The sequence below is a fragment of the Bufo bufo genome, chromosome 5 (genome assembly GCF_905171765.1).
Source record: "Bufo bufo chromosome 5, aBufBuf1.1, whole genome shotgun sequence".
Lineage (NCBI taxonomy): Eukaryota > Metazoa > Chordata > Amphibia > Anura > Bufonidae > Bufo > Bufo bufo.
Genome location: NC_053393.1, coordinates 171330729 through 171351469, shown reverse-complemented (window position 1 = coordinate 171351469; position 20741 = coordinate 171330729).

Sequence of the window (20741 nt, the reverse complement as noted above, 5' to 3'; positions counted from 1 at the left end):
CAACTCCTGTACGGTGTGGGGCCTGTCCCCCAAACATATGAGTTTCAGAATGGCCTGCTGACGTTTACCCCGGGCTGTGCTGAAGTTGGTGGTGAAGGTGTGTGGCTGACTGGATGAGCAGGTGGAAGAAGAGGAGGAGGAAGCTGAGTAGGAGGAGGAGGAGACAGGAGGCAAAGAATGTTGCCCTGCGATCCTTGGCGGCGGAAGGACGTGCGCCAAACAGCTCTCCGCCTGGGGCCCAGCCGCCACTACATTTACCCAGTGTGCAGTTAGGGAGATATAGCGTCCCTGGCCATGCTTACTGGTCCACGTATCTGTGGTTAGGTGGACCTTGCCACAGATGGCGTTGCGCAGTGCACACTTGATTTTATCGGACACTTGTTTGTGCAGGGAAGGCACTGCTCTCTTGGAGAAGTAGTGGCAGCTGGGAACAACATACTGTGGGACAGCAAGCGACATGAGCTGTTTGAAGCTGTGTGTGTCCACCAGCCTAAATGACAGCATTTCATAGGCCAGTAGTTTAGAAATGCTGGCATTCAGGGCCAGGGATCGAGGGTGGCTAGGTGGGAATTTACGCTTTCTCTCAAATGTTTGTGAGATGGAGAGCTGAACGCTGCCGTGTGACATGGTTGAGATGCTTGGTGACGCAGGTGGTGGTGTTGGTAGTACATCCCATGTTTGCTGGGCGGCAGGTGCCAACGTTCCTCCAGAGGCAGAGGAAGAGGCCGAGGCGGTGGCAGCAGCAGCAGAAGAGGACGAGGCGGCGGCAGCAGCAGAAGAGGCCGAGGCGGCAGCAGCAGAAGAGGCAGCAGGGGGAGCCTGAGTGACTTCCTTGTTTTTAAGGTGTTTACTCCACTGCAGTTCATGCTTTGCATGCAGGTGCCTGGTCATGCAGGTTGTGCTAAGGTTCAGAACAATAATGCCTCGCTTCAGGCTCTGATGGCACAGCGTGCAAACCACTCGGGTCTTGTCTTCAGCACATTGTTTGAAGAAGTGCCATGCCAGGGAACTCCTTGAAGCTGCCTTTGGGGTGCTCGGTCCCAGATGGCGGCGGTCAGTAGCAGGCGGAGTCTCTTGGCGGCGGGTGTTCTGATTTTGCCCACTGCTCCCTCTTTTGCTACGATGTTGGCTTGGTCTCACCACTGCCTCTTCCTCCGAACTGTGAAAGTCAGTGGCACGACCTTCATTCCATGTGGGGTCTAGGACCTCATCGTCCCCTGCATCGTCTTCCACCCAGTCTTGATCCCTGACCTCCTGTTCAGTCTGCACACTGCAGAAAGACACAGCAGTTGGCACCTGTGTTTCGTCATCATCAGAGACGCGCTGAGGTGGTATTCCCATGTCCTCATCATCAGGAAACATAAGTGGTTGTGCGTTAGTGCATTCTATCTCTTCCACCCCGGTGAAGAGCTAGGTGGATGCCCTTGGGAAACCCTGGCAGCAGAGTCTTCAAACAGCATAAGAGACTGCTGCATAACTTGAGGCTCAGACAGTTTCCCTGATATGCATGGGGGTGATGTGACAGACTGATGGGCTTGGTTTTCATGCGCCATCTGTGCGCTTTCTGCAGAAGACTGGGTGGGAGATAATGTGAACGTGCTGGATGCACTGTCGGCCACCCAATTGACTAATGCCTGTACCTGCTCAGGCCTTACCATCCTTAGAACGGCATTGGGCACCACCAAATATCCCTGTAAATTCTGGCGGCTACTGGGACCTGAGGTAGTTGGTACACTAGGACGTGTGGCTGTGGCAGAACGGCCACGTCCTCTCCCAGCACCAGAGGGTCCACTAACACCACCACGACCATGTCCCCGTCCGCGTCCGTGTCCCTTATTAGATGTTTTCCTCATTGTTCCCGTTCACCACAATTTTGAGAATGGCAAATTTGGGAATAGTTTTTCAACCCAGAAAAAAAAAAGGGCTTTTACGGTCGCTACAAATAACTTGACCAGCTAAAACAGTACAGATTTGCTTGAATAGAAATGTGAGACCTGTTTTTTTTTGCACTGTGTGACAGGTTAAGGTTTAATCTCAGAATCAGACTTCTATCTGCACGGTAGCGTGTGTCTTAGGTTTTTCTGAATGACACTATCAGTACCTTCAATGTAAGATATCCTTTTTGGGATAGATTTCAAGTAGGCCTCAAATACCAGAAACTAGTTATTTTGAGAATGGCAAATTTGGGAATAGTTTTTCAAACCAGAAATAAAATGTGCTTTTACGGTCACTACAAATAACTTGACCAGCTAAAACAGTACAGATTTGCTTGAATAGAAATGTGAGACCTGTTTTTTTTTGCACTGTGTGACAGGTTAAGGTTTAATCTCAGAATCAGACTTCTATCTGCACGGTAGCGTGTGTCTTAGGTTTTTCTGAATGACACTATCAGTACCTTCAATGTAAGATATCCTTTTTGGGATAGATTTCAAGTAGGCCTCAAATACCAGAAACTAGTTATTTTGAGAATGGCAAGTTTGGGAATAGTTTTTCAACCCAGAAAAAAAAAGGGCTTTTACGGTCGCTACAAATAACTTGACCAGCTAAAACAGTACAGATTTGCTTGAATAGAAATGTGAGACCTGTTTTTTTTTGCACTGTGTGACAGGTTAAGGTTTAATCACAGAATCAGACTTATATCTGCACGGTAGCGTGTGTCTTAGGTTTTTCTGAATGACACTATCAGTACCTTCAATGTAAGATATCCTTTTTGGGATAGATTTCAAGTAGGCCTCAAATACCAGAAACTAGTTATTTTGAGAATGGCAAATTTGGGAATAGTTTTTTAAACCAGAAAAAAAAATGTGCTTTTACGGTCGCTACAAATAACTTGACCAGCTAAAACAGTACAGATTTGCTTGAATAGAAATGTGAGACCTGTTTTTTTTTGCACTGTGTGACAGGTTAAGGTTTAATCTCAGAATCAGACTTCTATCTGCACGGTAGCGTGTGTCTTAGGTTTTTCTGAATGACACTATCAGTACCTTCAATGTAAGATATCCTTTTTGGGATAGATTTCAAGTAGGCCTCATATCCCAGAAACTATTTATTTTGAGAATGGCAAATTTGGGAATAGTTTTTCAACCCAGAACAAAAAGTGTGCTTTTACGGTCACTACAAATAACTTGACCAGCTAAAACAGTACAGATTTGGTTAAATAGAAATGTCAGGTCTATTTTTTAGGCGCTGGGTGACAGGCTCAACTTGCCCCTGATGTAGTATATGGCCAAAAAATAACCACACTGTTGATGGTTAAATGCACTTGGGTGACACAGGCTCAGCCTGCACCAGATGTAGTATATGGCCAAAAAATAATCAGACTGTTGATGGTTAAATGCACTTCGGTGACACAGGCTCAGCCTGCAGCTGATGTAGGATATAGCACAAAATAACCACACTATTGATGGTTAAATACACTTGGTGATAGCTTGTGCTGGCGCACCACAAGTCACAAAATGGCCGCCGATCACCCCAGAAAAAAAGTGATCTAAAAATGCTCTGGGCAGCCTCAAAAAAGTGAGCAAGTCAATATTAGCACTTCAATGATCCACAGCTGCAGATCGATCACAGAATGATGTCTTTTGGAGGAGTTAATCTGCCTAATCTCGCCCTAACGTCGCAGCTGCAACCTCTCCCTATGCTTCAATCAGCAGAGTGACGTGCAGCGCAACGTGACCCAAGCTTATATAGAGGCTGGGTCACATGCTGCACTGGCCAATCACAGCCATGCCAATAGTAGGCAAGGCTGTGATGGCCTCTTGGGGCAAGTAGTATGACGCTTGTTGATTGGCTGTTTTGCAGCCTTTCAAAAAGCGCCAAGAAAGCGCCGAACACCGAACCCGAACACGGACTTTTACGAAAATGTTCGGGTTCGGGTCCGTGTCACGGACACCCTAAAATTCGGTACGAACCCGAACTATACAGTTCGGGTTCGCTTATCCCTAGTTATTACTTCAAAGCTGAAAATTAGCAAACTGGTTTTAACTGTAATCCTTATTTAAAGGGCTTCTGTCACCCCCCAACCCCCAATTTTCAGTTTTTGACTTATTATATTTATTAATGTAAGCAGATTCCATATATGCCCTTCTTACCTCGGGCTGTGCAGTAATTACAGTAAAAAAAAGTACTTTTATTATATGTAAATTTCTTCACTACCAGCAAGTTGGGCGGACTTGCTGGTAGCCGCCGCATCCTCTGTTTGAAAAAACGCCCCCTCCTCCACTTGATTGACAGGGCCAGCGAGCGCTCTCCTCCTCTCACTGGCCCTGCCTGCAGCCTCAAATCCCGCGCCTGTGCCGTACCGGTCGTCATTCAGCGCAGGCGCTCTGAGAGCAGGACGGCCACTCCTTCCTCAGTGCGCCTGCGCCGATGACGTCAGCCCTACACCCGGAAGAGAAGACCTCTCTTCCGGGTGTAGGGCTGATGACATCGGCGCAGGTGCACTGAGGAAGGAGCGGCCAAGCGAGCATCCTTCTCTCAGAGCGCCTGCGCCGAATGACAACCAGTACGGCGCAGGCGCGGGATTTGAGGCTGCAGGCAGGGCCAGTGAGAGGAGGAGAGCGCTCGCTGGCCCTGCCAATCAAGTAGAGGACGGGGCGTTTTTTCAAACAGAGGATGCGGCGGCTACCAGCAAGTCCGCCCAACTTGCTGGTAATGAAGAAATTTACATATAATAAAAGTATGTTTTTTACTGTAATTACTGCACAGCCCGAGGTAAGAGGGGCATATATGGAATCTGCTTACATTAACAAATATAATAAGTCAAAAACTGAAAATTGGGGGTTGGGGAGTGACAGAAGCCATTTAACCTCCAGTCACATTAAATCAGGAAAAAAACTCCAAAAATGTCACTTTATTTTATTGTAGATTTTTAATGTATCTGCAGTAAATCAGCTCAGGGGACCCAACTGCATTTTTAACCCCTTAGCGACATAATTAATTTTAAGACCAATAATATCTCACCCCTTTGTGTTGTAGCAGTCATAACTTTTTATTTTTTTCTTCAAATTTTTATTTTTATTTTGTAGGATTAGTTGTAGGTTTTTTTAGGAACCATTTTGGGTATATACACTGTATAGTGCAGTAAATAACTTTTATTATTTAACTTTTGGGGGAAGGATAAAAAAAACAGCAATTGTAACATTATTTTGTGGAATTTATTGATGGTGTTCACTGTGTGGTAAAAATAACATAACTTTATTATGTGGGTCACTACAACAATGATAATGCTACATATATATATACAGTTGCAAGAAAAAGTATGTGAACCTTTGGAATGATATGGATTTCTGCACAAATTGGTCATAAAATGTGATCTGATCTTCATCTAAGTCACAACAATAGACAATCACAGACTGCTTAAACTAATAACACACAAAGAATTAAATGTTACCATGTTTTTATTGAACACACCGTGTAAATATTCACAGTGCAGGTGGAAAAAGTATGTGAACCCTTGGATTTAATAACTGGTTGAACCTCCTTTGGCAGCAATAACTTCAACCAGACGTTTCCTGTAGTTGCAGATCAGACGTTCACAACGGTCAGGAGTAATTCTTGACCATTCCTCTTTACAGAACTGTTTCAGTTTAGCAATATTCTTGGGATGTCTGGTGTGAATCGCTTTCTTGAGGTCATGCCACAGCATCTCAATCGGGTTGAGGTCAGGACTCTGACTGGGCCACTCCAGAAGGCTTGTTTTCTTCTGTTTAAGCCATTCTGTTGTTGATTTACTTCTATGCTTTGGGTCGTTGTCCTGTTGCAACACCCATCTTCTGTTGAACTTCATCTGGTGGACAGATGGCCTTAAGTTCTCCTGCAAAATGTCTTGATAAACTTGGGAATTCATTTTTCCTTCGATGATAGCAATCAGTCTAGGCCCTGACGCAGCAAAGCAGCCCCAAACCATGATGCCCCCACCACCATACTTCACAGTTGGGATGATGTTTTGATGTTGGTGTGCTGTGCCTCTTATTCTCCACACATAGTGTTTGTGTGTTTCTTCCAAACAACTCAACTTTGGTTTCATCTGTCCACAGAATATTTTGCCAGTACTGCTGTGGAACATCCAGGTGCTCTAGTGCAAACTGTAAACGTGCAGCAATGTTTTTTTTGGACAGCTGTGGCTTCCTCTGTGGTATCCTCCCATGAAATCCATTCTTGTTTAGTGTTTTACATATCGTAGATTCGCTAACAGGGATGTTAGCATACGCCAGAGACTTTTGTAAGTCTTTAGCTGACACTCTAGGATTCTTCTTCACCTCATTGAGCAGTCTGCGCTGCGCTCTTGCAGTCATCTTTACAGGACGTCCACTCCTAGGGAGAGTAGCAGCAGTGCTGAACTTTCTCCATTTATAGACAATTTGTCTTAACGTGGACTGATGAACAGCAAGGCTTTTGGAGATACTTTTATAACCCTTTCAAGCTTTATGCAAGTAAACAATTCTTAAATCGTAGGTCTTCTGAGAGCTCTTTTGTGCGAAGCATCATTCACATCAGGCAATGCTTCTTGTGAAAAGCAAACCCAGAACTGGTGTGTGTTTTTTATAGGGCAGGGCAGCTGTAACCAACACCTCCAATCTCATCTCATTGATTGGACTCCAGTTGGCTGACACCTCACTCCAATTAGCTCTTGGAGATGTCTAGGGGTTCACATACTTTTTCCACCTGCACTGTGAATGTTTACATGGTGTGTTCAATAAAAACATGGTAACATTTAGTTATTTGTGTTTTATTATTTTAAGGAGACTGTGATTGTCTATTGTTGTGACTTAGATGAAGATCAGATCACATTTTATGACCAATTTGTGCAGACATCCATATAATTCCAAAGGGTTCACATACTTTTTCTTGCAACTGTATATATATATATATATATATAAAACAACAAAGAAAATCCGCAGCACTCCTTGCTGGGGGTTTATGCACAGGGATATAAGGAGAAGGCGTCTTTACTTCAATGGAGGCATTATTCTATGGATTTTTCTATCCTTTTCTATGGATATATATATATATATATATATATATATATATATTTATATTTACCATTTTTCCTTTTCTCCTCCAGGCTATCAGCTCCCCAATGGGATGCAGTGAATACAGCTGAAAATGAAAGTAAAAGCAGGTTTTACCTGGATTATTGACTCAATTTCTAACTGTGATATCTCATGCTCCTCATGGGCTAATGCTGATTGAGGGGTGCGATATACCTGCTTCCACCAAATATTGATTCAGGTGTTCTATATACCTGTTTCCACCAAATATTGATTGAGGCCTGCGAAACACCGGCTTCCACAAAATACTGATTGAGGGGTGCGAAATACCTGCTTCAACCAAATATTGATTGAGACCTGCGATACACCGGCTTCCACAAAATACTGAATGAGGGGTGCGATATACCTGTTTCCACCAAATATTGATTCAGGGGTTCTATATACCTGTTTCCACAAAATACTGATTGAGGGATGCGATATACCTGCTTCTACAAAATACTGATTAAGGGGATCTATATACCTGCCTCCACAAAATACCGACTGAGGGGTGCAATATACCCTCTTCCCCAAAATACAGATTAAGGGGTTTGATATACCTGCTTCCACAAAATACAGATTGAGGGGTGCGATAAATCTGCTTCCACAATATATTGATTAAAGGGTTTGATATACCTGCTTCCACAAAATACAGATTGAGGGGTGCGATATACCTGCTTCTACAAAATACTGATTAAGGGGTTCTATATACCTGCTTCCATAAAATACTGATTGAGGGGTGCAATATACCTGCTTCAACAAAATACTGATTGAGGGGTGCGATATATCTGCTTCTGCAAAATACTGATTGAGGGGTGCGATATACCTGCTTCCGCAAAATACTGATTAAGGGGTTGGATATACCTGCTTCCACAAAATACAGATTGAGGGGTGTGATATACCTGCTTCCACAAAATACAGATTGAGTGGTGCGATATACCTGCTTCCACAAAATACTGATTGTGGGGTGGGATATACCTGCTTCTACAAAATACAGATTGAGGGGTTCTATATTACTGCTTCCACAAAATACTGATTGAGGGGTGCAATATACCTGCTTCCACCAAATATTGATTGTGGCCTGCGATACACTGGCTTCCACAAAATACTGATTGAGGGGTGTAATATACCTGCTTCCGCAAAATATTGATGAAGGGGTTCTAAATATCTGCTTCCACAAAATACACATTGAGGGGTGCGATATACCTGCTTCCACCAAATAATGAATCAGGTGTTCTATATACCCATTTCCACAAAATACTGATTGAGGGCTGCGATATACCTGCTTCCACAAAATACTGTTTGGTGGGTGCGATATACCGGCTTCCACCAAATACTGATTGAGACCTGCGATATACCTACTTCCTCAAATACTGCTCTTCTCTAGGGACTGTGGCACAGGGTCATTTTGAAAAGATAGGCAGAAGAAGAGGCAGGCCGTTCCACAGGGGTGGTAGGAGTCGGGCAGGTGCACCAGGCCGGAGCCTAAGTGGGAAGTTGGAGAAGGTGAGTGCTATTACGTCACAGGACGCACTAGAGTTGGTTGAGTGGCTCACTCAGCCTTACGCTTCTGCACCCTCTTTATCCTCTGTATCTGCACCCTCCTCACTCTCAAAGACACCATCACCACCACGATAGCCCCTCCACTCGAGTGAGAGGAATTATTTTCCCATCCATTCCCAGACCTTACCGATGCGCAGCCATTCTTGGCATCGGATGAGGAAGAGGAGGTAGCAACGGCCGCCACACAGCGGTCTGACGACAGTACCCAGATCAGCCCAAGGAGGGTGGTCCACGCTGTTGCTGCCTACTCCGAGATCTCTAATGTCAGTGGTGGAGAAGGTGACGATGATGACGTGTCAATGGACGTCACGTGGGTGCCCACGAGAGGAAGAGGAGGGGAGTTCAGAGGGAGAGACGGAGAAGAACATAGGGAGGAGAAGGAGGAGAAGCAGGTAGAACTCGTAGTGCACAGGAGGCAAAAAGAAGACTGCAAATGTATCTGGAACGAGCCATTCACCATACACAGTCACATCTTGCGCTCCCAGGACGCCGGCACATGGATCCTTTTTTTAACATGTCAGCTGCTGACAATAGACAATAGTGTTGCCATCTGCAGCCTGTGCTGTCAACGCATAAGTCGTGGTAAGCCCAACTCTCAACTAGGGACGACTGCCTTAAGAAGGCACCTGGCGTCCCATCACCGAACCCAGTGGGAGCAACGCTGTCAGAACCCACAAAGCCACACTTCTGGTGCTCCACGTCCTGCCTCTTCTACTTCTCCTCTCTCCTCCCATTTGTCCTCCACTCCACCTTTCACTGTGCCGTTGTCGCGTTCATCTGGCAGAAGGCAGGCTTCCGTGGCACAAATGTTCTAAGCGTAAAAACTTGATGACGCAGGATAACCCTCTTGCAGCTGTCGGAATGGCTAGCCCGCCAACTACTGCCATATAAACAGTGGAAGGTCACCGGAAGGAAATATTTCTCCCAGAAGGGCATACCAGAGCTATATGGCCATGTTCAGCGGCAATTAAATATATTTCTGGCACACAGTGTCAGTGCCAAGATACATCTGACCACAGACATGTGATCTAGCAAACACGGGCAAGGAAGGTACATAACTTTTACTCACAAGTGGTGAACCTTCTGACGGCCGTCAAGCATGTAACCAGTGGCACCCGTGTGGATTTGGTGTTACCGCCACGGATTGCATGCAGGCCTGCCTCTTCTTCTCCTCCTCCCACTCCATCCTCCGTCTCCTCCTCGGCTGACTCCAGATTTTCCACTGCTACCGCCTCTTCCACTGCACCCCCCAAGCTCCCCAGAACCTATTCGATGTGCCAGGTGAGACAATGCCATGGTGTGCTGCGGCTGTTGTGCCTGGAAGCCAAGAGCCACACCGGTCCTGCACTGCTTTCAGCTCTGCGGTCACAGGCCAATCAGTGGCTAACCCCGCTCAATTTGACAGTTGGTAAAGTGGTGTGTGACAATAGTGCCAATCTGCTGAGCGTGCTGAAACTGGGCAAAATGACACACATTCCGTGCATGGCACACATCCTGAACTTAGTCGTGCAGCAATTTGTAGCCAAATACCCCATTGTCCAGGACGTCTTGCGGCAGGCCAGGAAAATCTCTGGCCATTTTAGAAGATCTTACATGGCCATGGCTCGCCTTGCTGATATTCAGCGGCGTCACCACCTGCCCATCAGATGTCTGATTTGTAACAGCCCAACGCTTGATAGGCTGCTCCAGCAGCAACGTGCCATTAACGACCGACTACCTGTACGAACTCTGCAGCAGGACAGGTTCTGGGGAGCTTGGTTTCTTTTTACCACGCCAGTGGCTGCTTATGCGCGACGCATGCAGATTTCTGCGGCCATTTGATAAGATCACCAAACTGGTCAGTCGCAGCCAGGGCACTATCAGTGACATCGTACCTTACATCTTCTTTCTGGATTGTTCATTGCGTCGTATCATTGATCGAGCCGTCGAGGAGCAGGAAGATGAGGAAGTCGCAATGCTGAATGAATTCCCAGGGGGGGGGGTTACTCCATCTGAGACAAGTCAGCAGGAGTCTGAAGAGGAGTCAGAGGAGGATGCTTTGAACTTTAAACTTTTCAGGGATCCTTGGTGTTGTCCATGGCTGGGGGAAGGAGAACGAGGATGACATTCTCCTGGGCGATGAGCAGGAACCAGGGAGCTCCACCGCTTTCAGTTTAGTGCAAATGGTGGCCTTCATGCTCCAGTGAAGATGGACCCCCATATAGAAAAGCATAAAGGGCAAGGACCAGTACTGGGTGGCAATGTACTTAGACCCCCGGTACAAACACAAAATGGCGGACATGTTACCAGCATCACAGAGGGCTGTCAGAATGCAGAATTTCCAGGCCTTGCTGCAAGAGATGCTGCATTCTGCTTTTGCGGGCGCTGGCAGAGGCATTTCCACCCACAGCGAAACAGTTGCGGGTACCAATCCTAACGCGCCTGCAAAAAGAGGATGGTTTGAAGATGTGTTGGTCAGTTCGGATATGAGATCATTCTTGCATCCAACCCATAGACAGCCGCCCTCTGGATCCAGTCTCAGGGAACGCCTAGACTGACTGGTGTCCAACTACATCGGGTTAACGGCCGATGTGGACGCTCTGAGAAGTGATGAACCCCTGGACTACTGGGTGTGCAGGTTTGACCTATGGCCAGAGCTGGCACAATTTGCCATGGAACTCTTGGCTTGCCCCCAGGGCTGGGACAAGGCCATTTGGTGCCCAGGGCGAAGATGGCAAACTGCGCCCCCCCCCCCCCCGGCATACTGGTGGCAATTGATCAGGCAAACTGGCAGCACGCTGGCGGCAATTGATGGGCACAGTGGGGCAAACTGGCAACAATTGATGGGCACAGTGGCTGTGTTTGAGGGGCAGAGTGGCTGCGTTTAATGGGTACAGTGGCTGCGTTTAATGGGTACAGTGGCTGCGTTTGATGGGTACAGTGGCTGCGTTTGATGAGCAGAGTGGCTGCGTTTGATCGGCACAGTGGCTGCGTTTGATGGGCAAAGTGGCGAAAATTGACGAGTGGCACAGTGGCTGCGTGTGTTGGCACAGTGGCTGTGTAGTTGCACACCAGCCCCACAGCATTGCGTCATTATTTACTTGTTTAGAATAGGAGAAAGCATTCATTTTAAAACACGTGTGTAAACACGAATATGAACTTTGCCCCACGATAGCTCTTTTGTAGAACCCCCATAAAAACTTACAGTTACTTGACTTGGCCCTTGGGGATCTCGGACGCCACTTCAACACTTGGCCGGGGGCTCGGCGGAGCTGATGTTGTGCTTTATCCTAATGAGAAAGATTTCATAATAAGGATTTGGAGAAGGGGCAGAGGAATAGCAGAGCAGGGAGAGGCTGGTGCTGCTACTAGGGGGTCATACCATGGGGGAGTAATAAAGCCCACCATAATGCCCCCCCCAGTAGTAATAATTCTCCTTATAATATGCAAAACATACCCCTTTGTAATGCCCCCAGTTGAGCTAATGTTCCCATAATGTGCCAACATAAAATACCCCTTCTCAGTGCCCCCGTAGATGACCCCCATAGTGCTCCCCCCTTCCCCATAGTACCCACCATAATGTGTCCCAGTATAAAATGCCCCTATACAGAGCCCCCCATATAAAATATCTTCTTTTTAGCCTCAGTAGATGCCCCTAAATAATCTGCAGTAAGATGTGCCCCCATAGATGCCCCCATATCATGTGCCAGTAGCCAGAGCCCCCCCCATATCATGTGCCAGTAGCCAGAGTGCCCCCATATCATGTGCCAGTAGCCAGAGTGCCCCCATATCATGTGCCAGTAGCCAGAGCCCCCCCCCATATCATGTGCCAGTAGCCAGAGTGCCCCCATATCATGTGCCAGTAGCCCCCCATATCATGTGCCAGTAGCCCCCCTTATTGCCAATAGCCCCCTTATGGGCCAGTAGCCCCCCTTATGTGCCAATAGCCCCCCTTATGTGCCAGTAGCCCCCTTATGGGCCAGTAGCCCCCCTTATCATGTGCCAGTAGCCCCCCTTATCATGTGCCAGTAGCCCCCCTTATCATGTGCCAGTAGCCCCCCTTATCATGTGCCAGTAGCCCCCCTTATCATGTGCCAGCCCAGTAGTCCCCCCTTATCATGTGCCAGCCCAGTAGCCCCCCTTATGTGCCAGCCCAGCCCAGTAGTCCCCCCTTATCATGTGCCAGCCCAGTAGCCCCCCTTATGTGCCAGCCCAGCCCAGTAGTCCCCCCTTATCATGTGCCAGCCCAGTAGCCCCCCCTTATGTGCCAGCCCAGCCCAGTATTGTACCTATATAAATAAAAAAAATAATAAAAAAAACTTATACTTACCTCCAGCAATGTGATGCGATGCAGGCCGCCTCTTCCGTCTGTGTCCCTCGCTATACTGCAGTCAGGCGACGCGATGACGTCATCGCGCCGCCTGCACCGGCCTCTGATAGGCTGCCAGCACTAGGCCGGCAGCCTATCAGAGGAACAGGAGGGGACACACCTCTCCCTCCTCTGCCGCAGCGCAGGCATCTGTATTGCCGTCCTGAGGACGGCAATACAGATGACTATGGAGATGAGCGCTTCCGCAATGGAAGCGCTCATCTCCTGCTCTGCCCTGCCGCCGGCCGCGGCCGCCCCCACTTGTCACCAGGGCCGCGGCCTTGCGGCACTCAGGCTTGCCGGCCCACCGGGAAATTTCCCGGTATCCCGGCAGGCCAGTCCGGCCCTGCTGCGCCCCCCTCCTGTCCGCAAATGGTAGCGCCCAGGGCACCCGCTCCTTCGGCCCCTGCCTTGTACCGGCCCTGCTTGCCCCTCATCGAGTGTCCTGTCCGAAAGGACGTTCAGTGCAGCAGGGGGGATCGTGACCGATAAGCGCACTTGCCTAGCTCATGACAGTGTGGACTACCTCACATTTCTAAAAATGAATGAGGCATGGATCTCGGAGGAATTCAACACCTGTGATGACCACGTGTAATTGAATTTCCTTTTTGCCAGCCCACACATATCCGCCACCAGCCAGAACAAAGAATGGTCCATGCCTTATGTATATACAGCGGCATAAAAGGCCTTTTCTGTCAGGTGAATGCCTAATTTTTGGGGCCTCTACTCCAGTGGCCTAAAATAGAATTTTTCTAGGCTCCAGCAGGGCACATTTTTGAGAGTTTCCCTTTAAGACGCATAAAAAATGGCCCCTGATTAAAATACATATTTTTTGGGGGAATTTTTGCCATTGATCCCTCTCTGGTATGTCACTGTCCATGTTGTGGGATGATTTGTGCACTTCTAGTAAGTATTTGGTGGCTGCAACTATGACCTGAAGGTTTTTCAGGTTCGCCTGCCATTAAAGTCAATGGGGTCCATCGCGAACGTGCAGTTCGCAAATATTTGATCGCGAACACGCGTTCGCGAATCATCCCAGCCGATGTTCGTCCATCCCTAGTTGCTGGACCTTTAGTGATGATGTGACATTTCATCATTCCCATTACTACTGCAGCCAACTTTTGGTTTCAGTGGTTATGTGTACATGAAAAGAAGGTCATCACTTAGACCAGTGATTGGCTGCAGCAATCGCATAAATGTTAAACGACAAGGAACCACAGCAGCAGTGAGGGACTGGTGGGACATTTAAAAGATTATTTTTTATTTTTATTTTATTAATTTCACTTCATACATCCCCCTGCTCTGTGCCAAGTTTATAAAAATATCAGAAAACCCCTTTAATATTTTATTGAGATAAGGTTGAAATGTGGAACTTCACTTTAAATTTGTATGAGGTATTCATGAGATCAATGCAACTTATCCCACAGTAACATTTACTCCAATTTCTAAATTCACCCTTTTGCATGGAAATGAATGCAAATGAATCCTACAAATGCATGTAAGCCTCTCATTTCCTCTTATTCAGACTGAGCTCTAACTGCCACACAGAGAAACGAGACACTCAAATGGCATAAATAATTGCATTCACAGCACACAATAGGTAGAACCTCAGCATTTCTTCTTTCGGTGTATCTTTACTGCTAGTTTTAAAAGCTTAGTTATAAAAATGGTACTAAAATTATCAGATGAATGTATTTTCTTCCACTGTAAATATGAGCATCTCTTATTCTCTTTACAGTTGCCTCTACTGATAAAAAATATTGCATTTGTCAAAAGTCTGCAGATTCAGGAAAATGCTTCCCTTTTGTCAACAGGTCATAAAATGACTTTCCTCGCTATAAGATTTTACAACAGTTATAAATTGTCACACATAGCTAAAGACTGTCGGATCTATTCATATAGACAGGTTATATAGAATTAATGATTGTCATAAATATAATAAATGACTTTAGCATAGCATTAGTGCTCCTAAGTTGCTGGATCTAAACAAAAGATGTGGAATTTAAACAAGGGCCGAGAGAATTACAATCTCACAGAAAACTCAATGTTCATAAATAAGCTGCAAAAAAAAAAAAAAGAATGAGAAAAGTATATACACGTGGACAAAACTTTTGGTACCCTTCCGTTTAAGAAAGAAAAACCTACAATGGTCCCTGAAATTACTGGAAACTAACAAAAGTAATAATAAATACAAATTTACTAAAAATCAGCTAATGAAATTGCTTTTGAATTGTGGTTAAACAGAATTATTTAAAAAACAAACTAATGAAACTCGCCAGGACAAAAATGATAGTACACCTAGAAAAGATTGAAAATAATTTGACCATAGAGACATGTTAAACTAAGGTGTGTCCTGTAATTAGTATGACAGGTGTCTTCAAACTTGTAATCTGTTAGACTGCCTATGTAGAGGGTGAAAAGTAGTGTGCTATTTGATATCATGGAGGATACCCCATTGACCATGGACCAAAGAAAGCTAAGATGAGAGTTGTCTCAGGAGATTAGAAAGAAAATTATAGACAAACATGTTAAAGGTAAAGGCTACAAGACCATCTCTAAACAGCTTGATATTCTTGTTACTACAGTTGCACATATTATTCAGACGATTAAGGTCTACAAGACTGTAGCCAACCTTCCTGGACGTGGCCGGAAGAAGAAAATTGATGACAAAATGAAGAGACGGATAATATGAATGGTACCCAAAGAGCCCAAAACAACTTCTAAAGAGATTAGAGGTGAACTCCAAAGTCAAGGTACATCAGTGTTAGATCGCACCATCCATCGCTGTCTTAATGGAAGATTACTGAGGAGAAAACCATTGTTGAAAATCATAAAAAAGTGAGACTGAAATTTGCCAAAAAGCATATTGACAAGCCACAAGCTACAAGCATGCAAAGATAAGAACATTGTACCTACATAATGTTTTGAGGATGCTTTGCTGCACCTGGAACAGGGTGTCTTGAATCTGTGCAGGGAATAATGAAATCTCAAGACTAACAAGGCATTCCTGAGCAAAATATGCTGCCCAGTTTCAGAAAGCTTGGTTTCAGTTGCAGGTCATGGGTCCTCCAACAGGGTAATGACCCAAAACACATAGCTGAAAACATCCAAAATGGCTAAGAGCCTATGGATCCCGTCCCCTCCGTTCTTCCTCATAGGCTTTAGACTAGTGGCCTGAAGCCTATGAGGCAGTAGAGCGACGCAGGAGATCGCTATTACCGCACTGTGACCTCCTGGGCAGAGTTTCATGAGATCACGTGATGACGTAGTGCAGGTGGGCAAGGTGATGTGTTTGTGACTGCCTGTGCCTGGACGCCTGAACACAGGCTACAACAGGTCGATGAAGAGAGGTAACAGGTAAGTATTTTTTTAATAGGCAGGGCGTAATTTTTGGTGTATATCTGTCGCAGATTCGGTCGCATATCTGCAACTTTTGCCTCCTCACGTCTAAAAAAAGGGGGCATGGTGTGGGCGGGGAAGGGGGCGGGATTTCCAGCCTGTCTCATTTATCATTTTCTAAGCTTGTTTTAGGTGGAGAAAATGATCTAAATATACTCCAGCAAGAGAGCTTGCATAGATTTAGGCTGGCGGTGGATGCGCCTAAGTTATGTTATCATGCGTCAGTGCAAGGGGTATTAGGACCAGCGTCTAAAATGCTGGTCTTAATAAATGACTATATATATATATATATATATATATTTATACATACAGTATATATAGCTGAAATTGTACTGACCCAGCAAATAAAGTTTCACAAAATGTAATGTAGAAAAACTAAGAGACGATGGCGTCATTGCTGTTTCTTCTCCATTCCCCCAGCAGAAAGAGTTAATAAAAATGAATTATTGAATTATATGCAGCCAACTATGGTGCCATAAAAAACTACAACTTGTCTCATGAAAAAGAAGCCCTCATTTAGCTACATCAATGCCAAAATACAATAGTTATAGCTCTGAAGCCACACCCCCTTGGCAGACAAGTCACTGTGCATTATTCTCTTTGGCATTCTTGCTTCTTAAATATGTCTAAAAATGAGATGCTCCAAAGTGCAACATAAAGTAACAAGATTTTAGCACAATTAATGCCAAAAGTCAGGCTTAGCTACAACAGTAAATGTGGTCAGTTTACACCACCTAGGGCTTTATCCTCCCAGTTCCCACCAGTGCTTCCTAGAATTGAATGACATTGTTTTTTGTCGTTACAAAATTATAGATTTTTAAATATGTGGAAGAAGGGCATAAGTATTCCATTATCTATTACAATTCAGGAGTCCAGATTTTTTTTTTATTCTTTATTTTTGGAGGGGGGGGGGGCTGATGCTCAATTTCCCTTCATTGGTAAATAGAAGAAACCTGTTGCCTGAGTCTGCATGATTTTTGACATACATGACAAAAACAGTGGACAAGACGTCACCAGTGGCAGAGGAATGCAGAGATATCAGTTAGGCAAGCATATTGGAAAGTGTTTGTTTATTTTTGTATTTTGGCCCAAGTAAGCATTTTCCAAATTCAAGACAAAGTATTTACAATTCATTCTTGGCTTAGGAGTCCAGTGGACTGTTTTAATCAATCATTGACAGCCTTCCTTATATGAGCATGCACACAGAATTAGCTGATGAGATCCGCCCTCTGCAGTGCCGGCTCCAAGTTAATGTGGGCCCTTGGGTGATAAATCTCAGTGGGCCCCCTTGTGGTATTTGTCAAATGTCACCATAGCATCTGAGAGTGTTAAAAAACAGAAGAGCGGGCTTCCTGCTCAGACGCGCCTTCCTCCAGCAGAGATCTGGCAAAGTACCCTGTTCTAAAAATGAGTCGCAGCCTGTTCTAATCTTCCAGGCTCATTATTAGTATATCCCAGTTCGGGCCACTAGGTGGCAGCACTAAACTGTGATATAGTGATTTATATACAGAATAATGGAGCAATTTCCATTATTCTGTATAAGTTGCAATCTGATGAAAAGTAATTAAAAACAAAAGAAAAAAAGAAAAAGTTTTGAAAATATAAAAAAACTTAAAAAGTGAAATAACCCCACTTTCCCCAAAAGAAAAATAAACAAAAAAAGAATACCATTATGGGCATCGTTGCATCCGAAAACACCCATACGATTAAAATATATATATCACTTTATCTTCCAAGAAAATTGAATAAAAAGTGATCAAATCATACACACCCCAAAATGGTATTGTCAAAAAGACAGATTTCCCTCAAATGAGCCCCCACACATCTTCGTAGACATAACTATAAAAAATTATGGGGGTCACCGGGGAGCAGGAGTTCTGTTAGGGTTGCCACCTTTCCCAACAAAAAATAATAGTTACACAAATTAAAAAGGTTGGTGTGTCTATTTAAGTTTTATTTAGCCTCTATTTATTTAAATGAATCTTTAAATAGTTTTCCAGATATTATGCATTTATATATATATCAGAGTTATGATTTTATATATATATATTTTTTTGTAATTACTCATTTATTTTGTGCCATACATTTTTTTACAATTGCAAAAAAATATATACAGTCAGGTCCATAAATATTGGGACATCGACACAATTCTAAAATGTTTTGCTCTATACACCACCACAATGGATTTGAAATGAAACAAACAAGATGTGCTTTAACTGCAGACTGTCAGCTTTAATTTTAGGGTATTTACATCCAAATCAGATGAACAGTGTAGGAATTACAACAGTTTGCACATGTGTCTTCCACTTGTTAAGGGACCAAAAGTAATGGGACAAAATAATAATCATAAATCAAACTTGCATTTTTTAATACTTGGTTGCAAATCCTTTGCAGTCAATTACAGTCTGAAGTCTGGAATGCATAGACATCACTAGACGCTGGGTTTCATCCCTGGTGATGCTCTGCCAGGCTTCTACTGCAACTGTCTTCAGTTCCTGCTTGTTCTTGGGGCATTTTCCCTTCAGTTTTGTCTTCAGCAAGTGAAATGCATGCTCAATCGGATTCAGGTCAGGTGATTGACTTGGCCATTGCATAACATTCCACTTCTTTCCCTTAAAAAACTCTTTGGTTGCTTTTGCAGTATGCTTTGGGTCATTGTCCATCTGCACTGTGAAACGCCGTCCAATGAGTTCTGAAGCATTTGGCTGAATATGAGCAGATAATATTGCCCGAAACACTTTAGAATTCACCCTGCTGCTTTTGTCAGCAGTCACATCATCAATAAATACAAGAGAACCAGTTCTATTGGCCGCCATACATGCCCACGCCATGACACTACCACCACCATGCTTCACTGATGAGGTGGTATGCTTAGGATCATGAGCAGTTCCTTTCCTTCTCCATACTCTTCTCTTCCCATCATTCTGGTACAAGTTGATCTTGGTCTCATCTGTCCATAGGATGTTCCAGAACTGTGAAGGCTTTTTTAGGTGTTGTTTGGCAAACTCTAATCTGGCCTTCCTGTTTTTGAGGCTCACCAATGGTTTACATCTTGTGGTGAACCCTCTGTATTTACTCTGGTGAAGTCTTCTCTTGATTGTTGACTTTGACAAACATACACCCACCTCCTGGAGAGTGTTCTTGATCTGGCCAACTGTTGTAAAGGGTGTTTTCTTCCCAGGGAAAGAATTCTTCGGTCATCCACCACAGTTGTTTTCCGTGGTTTTCCGGGTCTTTTGGTTTTGCTGAGCTCACCGATGTGTTCCTTCATTTTAAGAATGTTCCAAACAGTTGTTTTGGCCACACCTAATGTTTTTGCTATCTCTCTGATGAGTTTTATTTATTTTTTTCAGCCTAATGATGGCTTGCTTCACTGATCGTGACAGCTCTTTGGATCTCATCTTGAGAGTTGACAGCAAAAGATTCCAAATGCAAATAGCACACTTTAAATGAACTCTGGATCTTTTATCTGCTCATTGTAATTGGGATAATGAGGGAATAACAGACACCTGGCCATGGAACAGCTGAGAAGCCAATTGTCCCATTACTTTTGGTCCCTTAACAAGTGGGAAGCACATATGCAAACTGTTGTAATTCCTACACAGTTCACCTGATTTGGATGTAAATACCCTCAAATTAAAGCTGACAGTCTGCAGTTAAAGCACATCTTGTTCGTTTCATTTCAAATCCATTGTGGTGATGTATAGAGCCAAAAATGTTAGAATTGTGTCGGTGTCCCAATATTTATGGACCTGACTGTATATGATACTTCTGTATAGGAATAACTAATACATGAGAAACTACTATGAGGTTTTTCTATTACAGCTTAGCATTGAGCTCAATAGCTCAGTGGTTAAGGTTCTTGCCTTTAATGTAGAAGGTTGTGAGTTCAAATCCCAGCAGGAACATTTTAGATAGAAAGGGTAATTAGACTTAAAGGGAACCCGTCACCAGTTTTATTGTGTCCTAACTAAGGGCTACATAAATAAGTGACTGATTCTCTTAGCAAAATGCTGGGTCACTTTCTTTAATTGACCCAGTCAATCTGCCAACATCTTGTATTGAAAAGCTTCAGCTGATAATGATGAGTCATGAATATTCATGAGCTCCTGACTCTCCCCGCCCACCTGCTGCTGAATGACAGTTATTTTCCATATGAATCTGCGGTAGGTGGGCAGGGGAGTGGCTATAGCTCTGAATTAAATATACGCTGGACTCAAATCAGCTCATTAGCATGTGGCATACAGCATCTTTGTGTGTATATTATGAGGTAACCATCTGTCACACCAGTAAGTGAATACATCTAATGTACTTTTTAGTAGTTAATGATTGTATATAATTAGTTAGATTATAATCAAATATCCACAGGACAGGTTCCCTTTAAATACACAGGGTGTCCCCAT